At 31.2% G+C, this 8,236-nt stretch overlaps 1 long non-coding RNA gene across 21 annotated transcripts; it reads right to left on the bottom strand.

The window, feature by feature from the left end:
* Positions 1-2,230: 2,230 nt before the first annotated feature.
* On the bottom strand, positions 2,231-6,200 carry LOC148196400 (uncharacterized). Of its 21 annotated transcripts, none has more exons than XR_015780649.1 (9): positions 5,806-6,200; positions 4,996-5,713; positions 4,834-4,911; positions 4,361-4,491; positions 3,959-4,037; positions 3,751-3,844; positions 3,217-3,257; positions 3,043-3,119; positions 2,231-2,566 (listed from the first exon to the last, which is right to left on the bottom strand). It is a non-coding gene; the product is annotated as an uncharacterized LOC148196400 (long non-coding RNA). The 21 variants fall into 21 exon arrangements; XR_015780639.1 differs by adding an exon at positions 3,514-3,623 and having other exon boundaries at positions 3,043-3,122; positions 3,751-4,037; positions 5,806-6,199; XR_015780635.1 differs by adding an exon at positions 3,514-3,623 and having other exon boundaries at positions 3,751-4,037; positions 5,806-6,199.
* Positions 6,201-8,236: the final 2,036 nt, after the last annotated feature.

The raw sequence follows: 8,236 nt of genomic DNA, 5'->3' as shown, positions 1-8,236 counted from the left end.
TATAGATATCAAAAAATAGAAATTAAGCAATATTGAGATCCCTGAGAAGATACGAAATTAATATCTATAAATCTGTAACTCCAATTTCAAATCTGAACGGTCACAATAATTCACTATGTGTTATAAACTACATATTAAAATTTGAGGTTGATCCAACGGTTAACTAAATAGATATTGAGGTTTTACCGAGGTAACTCAGGTGCAGAATTTTAAGTGGTTTTCGGTTATACTCAAAATGCGAAACTAATTTCTCTAAGCACAGACATCTAATTACAAATCTGAACGGTAAAGATGACTTAATATGTGTTATGAATTACATACTAAATTTTGGGCTCAATCTAACGGTAAATGAAATATATATGAAATTTTTACCATGATAACTTAAGAACAGAAATATAGTGTTCATCAGATTTTTCAAAACTTAAAAATTATTTTCTCCAAACATAGACTTTCAATTAGAAATCCGATCGGTCAAAGTGTAGTAATAAATCTTAGTAATCATATATAAAATTTTCAGCTTGATCCAACGGTCAAATAAGTCATAATCTATATTTTACCCAAATGACTCAGTAACAGATCTAGAGGGGTAATTAATTTACTCAAACATGCAGGATTTATTTCTCTAAGTACAGACTTCTAATTACAAATCCGAACGGTCAAAGTGAAGAAATAGGTCTTAGGATTCATATATTAAAATTTTAGCTAAATCCAACGGTCAAAATAATTAAAAGAAAAGTTTTATCACACTAACTCGAAAATAAGAAAATTATAATCAAGAAAACTAAATTTATACAAGTGAATAAATAACTACCATTACCAAAATTTTAACATACTCATAACTCATATTCATTATCATAACATGGATAAAATTCATATACAAGAAGGATTAGCTCCCCTTACCTCTATGCCAGACTTAATCTCCTGCTCCGAATTTGTTTCCCCGAAACCCTTCAGAACCTCTACTCTTCTTACAACTAAAAATTTCTGCCTAACTCTTTCTTCTTTATTTCTCAAGCTCTCACTTGATTCCTCTTTTCTTGGTGCCAAATACCCTTCCCTCCTATGACTATTTATAGTAAAAAAAATTTACTATTCATTAATATTTTAATATTATTTATTATTTTAATATTATTTAAAAATAATATTTTAATCATTTACTCACCAAATCTGATCCTAGTTTCTACCTACTAATTTCTTCCATGCTAAGGAATCTTAATGCTGAAAATTTATTTTTACTATTTACTTTTTACTATTTACTATTTACTTTTTACTATTCAATTTAAAAAAATTTACTAAATAAGTTACCAAAAATTTGAACCTCTCCTTCTAAAATTACTATAATTTTATATCCAAAATTTACATTTTTCTATCCATTAAAAGTATTATTACTAATAAAATACTAAAATTTACTACTATAAATATATATATATATATATATATATATATATATATATATATATATATATATATATATATATATATATATATATATATTTTTTTCATGAATCTTACAATTATCATTTTATAATTATTTATATTCTTAATAGATCTAAAGTTTTTAAAAATAATTATTAGTTATACTAATTCTATAGTTGTAATCAAAGTTTATCATTCTTTAATAGAAACTTTTTTCATACAAACATCATTATATATAGGCTTAAATGCTTACTTTGTCCCTATGTTAAGAGTGTTAAGAGGTACATTTTTGTTTAGTATCCAGTTTTTAAAATGAAGACATTGGATCCCTATGTTATGAAAAGTGCATGAGTTCAGTCCTATTCGTTAAATGGACAGCAACCACTACAAAAATTTAGATTTTTACCAAGGGTTATTTTTTCTGTTTCCGACGGTTTTAACCCCCGAAAAATACGTTACCGTAGTTAGAAAAATCGTTGGAAAAAGCTGTGTCACTAAGTAATTACCGACGGTTTTTTGACAAACCACCGGAATTAGCGGGGGTTTTGAAAAACCGTCAGAAGTAACGAGAGTTTTGGAAAAACCGTCAGAACTAGCGGGGGTTTTGGAAAAATCGCCGAAACTGGCCAGGGTTTTTCAAAAACCCCCGAAAATGTGTACATATTTTTTTCTAGTTTTTGACTGTAATAAAATGAGATTATAATAAAATTAGTTTTATTAACCAAACATAGAATAAAATAATATGAACTAAAACTGAATACTATATATAAAATAAACTATATTGTTCAAATTGTTCAACATATTAACATATTCATACAACTAATTGTTGATATATTAAAAGGAAAAATATTCAATACTAAATTAAAATATTAAAAATATGACTAAGATGTTCACTACATTACTAAAAAAGAAACAATGTCTAATTTTTTAAAGATCTCTTAAGTTGTCCACTCCCCTCAAACTCCTCTTGAGCTAATTGCCTCAGTTCCATTTGGTTGGGAAGAAAACCCAGAAAAACTTCCTAATTTCTCATATGTATCAGTTCATCCTGTGTTTCCCAATCCCGAGAAAATATTCATTCATGTACATCATCATCTTCAGGTTTTTTTGTTGCATGGAACTTTGGCCACGATGACAAAGACAAAGGAACCTGCAATTATGATAGTGAAAACATAACTAGTTTAGACCTTGAAGCTTGAAGCTTTTACAATTGATGGACCTAAGATACGAATACTATCTTGAAAATCACCTACTTTTGCAATTAATTATCAACTTTAAAATTTCACTATCAAATTTAACTGGCCTTACATGTGATTTTCTAGTTTATTAAATGTGAAAACTTACAATAGATATTAAGCATTCAACTTTTTATTGACACGTTGTGAAAGTAGAAGAAACATAGAAGACTTGTGGATATGTTTGTGACCATAAAGCTTTAATATAAAATGCATTTTTTGGCATAATTATAGAAGTCTTCCAAGGTATTGATTTGATCCATAATACCACCCTATCATCATTTTTTGAGCTATGTATCTCCTCCATGCTACACCTTTGCCTCTCCCTTTTTTCTATTCTCTATGGATGTTATCACTTTTTTTATTATTTCAATTAAATATTTTGTGATACCTTTAATTCTCTGGTATCATCCTTCTCGGCAACAAAGACAGAGAAGTCGTCAAACTGATTGGAAAACATTTTGGCACCTACTAAAATGAAATCAAATTCCTAGACAAATTACTTATTTATAAACCATGATTTATGATTGAAATAATCATGCAGCCAGAAAAGAAAACACAGCACCTGATAATACACCAGCCACTGGAATGCATTTAATATCTTGCCTGTAAAGAGCAAATGACGTTTCGAAGTCAATTTGACTCATTTAAATCAATTCAGTTAAAAAATCATATGGACAACTGCTAGAAAACTCTATCAAGAAAACAAAGCAACAGATACTATACTTAAGGAAAAATGTCATGATGCCCCTAAGCTTTACTGTGTAATCATCATTTGAGGAATTTAAATGGATGTTGTATAATAAAGTATACACTCAAATAACCTATGCAATTTGAAATATATTTCAGAAAGCAGAAGTGCCTTTTTAAAATATTTCTTGCACCAACTTTAACTTTCCATGAAAGACCAAAATGGCCATAAATCAGGATAGGCACAATATACTGGTCTACTTTCTACTTGCACCTGATCACCTGAAAACAAAAATTTGTGTTACCAAAGAACATGCAACAAACTACCCTTAGCTTCTTTCAGAAAAGAAAAAACAAGACAAAGGGAAAAAACTAAAAAAAATCAAATGAAAATGAGAAATGGATTAACCTATGGAGTGAGATTTAAGATGAAAGTTTGAGATGCTGCATGCATTCTTTCTTTCAATTGCAACCAATAATTTCCTAGGGTTAGTTGGTGAAAACTGCAAAAACTAATCATATATGATGTGATTAATGATCAGCCTTCAATAATTTTGTATAGGGGGTGTCCTAGAAAAGCAAATTCCAAACGAGAAAAAGAGTGAGAAGTAAACAACCTGAAAACTAGTGATCCTTTTCCCTGATGTTTTCTTCTTTCCCATAAACGCAACTGAGCATCCAATTGCAGATGTTTATCTAGACAAGAGAATTCAACAATATGAAGATTGTTATAAGCTACTCATAATCCTTTCTGAGATCATTGGTTTAAGTGTGGACTCTGTTCTATATACTATATTATTTCCCTATATACAATATATTACATAATTACAAGATTATTATCAGTGCTTCATTTACTTTATGTAAGGAAGAAATGAAACAACAATGATCATGTAGTAATAATTCCCAAAAGTAATTTCGCTCTCAACTTCCCATGAGGTTTCCTAATAAATCATGCATTAGCTTGCAACATCAAAAGGAATAAACTGATAAACTAAAATCATGACAACATAAAACCTCACTTATAACTCCATGTGCAGCTAGTTCTCAGGGATAGTTCTTTGCCTCCATATAAATACAATGACTTAAAGCATTCTCTGCAACATTATGGTACTTAATTGCATACTTTGGGCCAACAATGTGGATAACTTTCCTGTAGGTAATTTATCAAAGAATAAAACATGGTATACAAATAATACAAATTGTAGATAAGAGATTGCTAAGTTAGAAATTTGATTGGGTTAGTAACAAGGAGTATAAAGTAGAATGCATCCATATAATTATTAGTTAAGATGTTTACTCATTTTAACAAGTTGCCACTCGTTAGCATTTGTATCTTATGTTGTGTGAAAAGTTTCTATTTTACTCCTTAACTGGTGCTGGTGCCCATCGGTTAGGATTTTCCCGTTTTTCTTTAGTCATTGGTTTAGTAGAGAAATTTAATGCAACAATTAAACATTATTCCCTGGCAAAGAAATACAAGAAGTTGACTTACCAAATAGTAAACCAGATTAAGAATGGGATGGTTCAAGACATCAAGATCTGTATTCTTATCAAATACAGAAAATGCAAGCTACATCAAAGGTGAAAACAAACATCATGTCAGAAAACAATAACTTCAAATAAATACAGTAGCTTTAAATGGGAAGGAACTCACCAATCACATCTTATCAGAAAACAAGTGCAACAAATACTAGTAACAAACCCAACCTACCAAGGTGAAACATTAGTCAAAAACAACAAAAGCTTTAAAGCATATAGCTTTTACCCTTCCTGTTACATATTATTGGAAAATCAAACAGTTGATGAGAAAAAAAAGGAGAAAAGTAGGTTAACAGAACACACAGAACAAATATAATATAATTAAATCCTTAATTCTGACAAGTACTATGCCAACTAAGCTAGAAACTCATTCTAACTTTGTCTAAACTTCAAAGTTGTGGATTCAATAACACCATAATCTGGATCTACATAAGAAGTGTTTGTAATGGTATGCAGAGATATACAGTACAAAAAATAACGCATATTGCAGTACATTGAAAGGAAGATAAAAGTGTTCAAACTGTGTGTTCAAAGATGAGTAAATGAAATATCTTGCCTTTATGATATATAGCACAAACAGCTGCAACCGCACTATCTACTACTGAACACACAAACAACACATGCACAAAAATAAAATGAATCCTTTTAACTAGCATAATATATGATGCTTCAAAGTCATAGAAATGACAGATTAGGTAGATGATAGATAAACTAAAAAAGAATTAGAAGTTTCAAAATGATGAGGATACATCTTTTCATATTAGCATTATTGCGAATCATGAATACTTCTGTCGATTGAATTCCCAAGATATTAATGGGGAATACCCTAGAATCTGCACAAACAACAACAATGAATTATTCTGGAAATTATTAGTAACGAATTCTTATTTGCTAATGCTTCAATAAACAAATTAAAATGAACTACCATTGATGAGGCACCACTCTAGAAAACTCGCGGAGCCAAACAAGGGGTTGCTTCAACTACCGGTTGTTTCGGTTCACAATAATGCATAGAAAGAGACATTCAATGATTTATGGAAATGAAAATGGCGACTGAAATAGAAACAAATCGAAGATAGAAAAGGATAGAAACAAAAACGAAAAAGAAAGAGAAGCTTGCATATCAAATTAGGAATTGCAAAGTGAAACAAAGAAAACGAAAGGGAAGGTTGTGAAGATGAAAAAATCAAGACGAGAAGGTTGGATAAAGCAAGATGTGAAGCCTGCGAAGAGAAAAAGGAGAAGTCGAGGCGAACTTTCTAAAGAAGAAATGGCGAACAAAGACTTGAGGTGCGAACGAAAACTTGAGGCGCGACAAAAGAAAAATTATGGTTGCTTTAAAAGTGTCAAAAAATTATTAAAAAATAAAATACAAAATCTAACTGCGGATTTTAACTATTACTGCGGAAAGTAGTAAGGGTTTATAAAACCCCCATAAACAAACCTCTAGTAAAATAGGTTATTTTTATAGTGAACGACGTTAACTTCATGCTGATGTGGCGTATTTTTTTTCTTCTCTCCTCTATTGTGCAGTTTTTTCTCTCTCCTGTTGACCTCCGTCCCCACCTAAAATCCCCACGCTCATCGTTTCATCTGCTGATGTGGCCGGAGAAATGCATAATCAATTGCCATATTCTCTTTCTTATAACAAGAAGAAGACGTTGGCTTTAAGCATAGAAAAAATTCCTTGATCCCAAATTCATTAACTTTTCATCAGCCTTCAAACCTACACCTTAAAATAATTCATCAATCACTAAAACGAATTGTAGGAAGAGAAAGATTAGATCCAAGGTTACAATTTACTTTGAAGGGCGAAAGAAGAGTAGTGAAGATAGTAGCACTTGGGATCATTGTTCTTCAATAACGGCCTCCTCTTCTCCTTCTTGTAAGACGCCTGCCTTTATACAAACTTGGTTGATGTTGTTGAAGGTTGATAAAAGTGTAGCAGACCATTGCAAGTAATGAAATGCAATTTTCATAACTTGGTTGCTCACAATTAATAGCATCTCACTGTTCAGTTTTTAATTCCAGCAATTCACCGTGCTAATATTTTTTGTTTGGTCTATTCTGAGTTTGGTCATACTAAGCATTCTAATTCTAGCTTAGTTCAGTGCATTCATACTTCTTTGAGTTATTTTCACTATTGCTTAAACCTTTAGATTCTTGGAAACCTGATTTTGGTGGTGTGATGGAATTTTTTTACTACATAATTGGCCATAGCAAGGTGTGATTTCGGTTTATGTTGTTTCTGTGTTGTTGAAAAGCTTGAACAAGTTTAATTTCATGTGTGAAACTTGCTAGCACAGTTCATTTAATCATATTATGGCCTATGTGCAAATTTGCTTTCTAAACCATCACTTTTTGGGTTAAAAAAATGTAAATGGAGTACTGATTTTGAGTTGCAAGCGATTTATAACTCATTTCAGAGTTTAGACACATTTCAAATCATTAAAGAAAGTTTCTTAAACAGTCAATTGTGCTTTTGAATCACTTCCATACGAAATTGAGTGTTAAACCACCAAACTAGGGACATTTTTCTAGTGCATAATAATTATTCCAGCCATTGTTTGGTATTTCTTCTTCAAATTCATTTCTAGATTGTGAAAAAAGCTAGTTTAGTGTTTAGATCAAAATTAAATGATCAAAAGAAGTATAATCAAGTGATAGAAAGCGTATAGAACCTTGCAATCCATATTAGAGGCCCTAAAACTCAAATTCAAAATCTGAAATTCATTTGGGCATTTTATCAAACACTTTGCAAAATATCAAACAGTTGGATTCTGGATGTGTTTTGATCTGCGATTTTGATTTCTTTGCTTGTTTAATCCATTCTAGTACATTTATTAGGTTCCTTTTGTGTCCCTACTATTGTTCAACTGCTAACATCATTTGATTTTGAATTTCTTGACCTCTGGAATGTCCATTCCAAATCTGTGATGCTGAGAACTTTGGTGTAGTAAATTTACTTCTATTTGGTGTTTTTGTTGGCTGAATTCATTGGTGTTGTGATGTCATATTGGAGTTTCAAAGCCTCAGTAACCATCGCTACCAAGGTAGCATTTTAGGGAGTGGAGAGGGGGTTGAATGGTAGCATGAGAGTGCTGACCAGCAAGTGAAATTGCCACTGTTCCAGCAACATTTTAATAAGAAAAACAGTGAAAATTTTGGCAACTTCACTAGCCAAATTTTGAGATGCAAGCCAAACAGTTGAGTGATGGTGAGATTGAGTATCTATCATTTAAAAGAAAGTTGCTAGTGGAGATAAAACACTTGAAACAGTACAGGAAGTGAGATTTGAGTGAATGCACATGAAGCCAAATAGCTTTGGGCCAAGAGAAACTCTGCACTATATTTCA

Source organism: Vigna umbellata, chromosome 7, assembly GCF_029865625.1.
Source record: "Vigna umbellata cultivar VRB3 chromosome 7, Vumbellata_1.0, whole genome shotgun sequence".
NCBI lineage: Eukaryota > Viridiplantae > Streptophyta > Magnoliopsida > Fabales > Fabaceae > Vigna > Vigna umbellata.
This window is presented reverse-complemented; position numbering and strand designations above follow the sequence as displayed.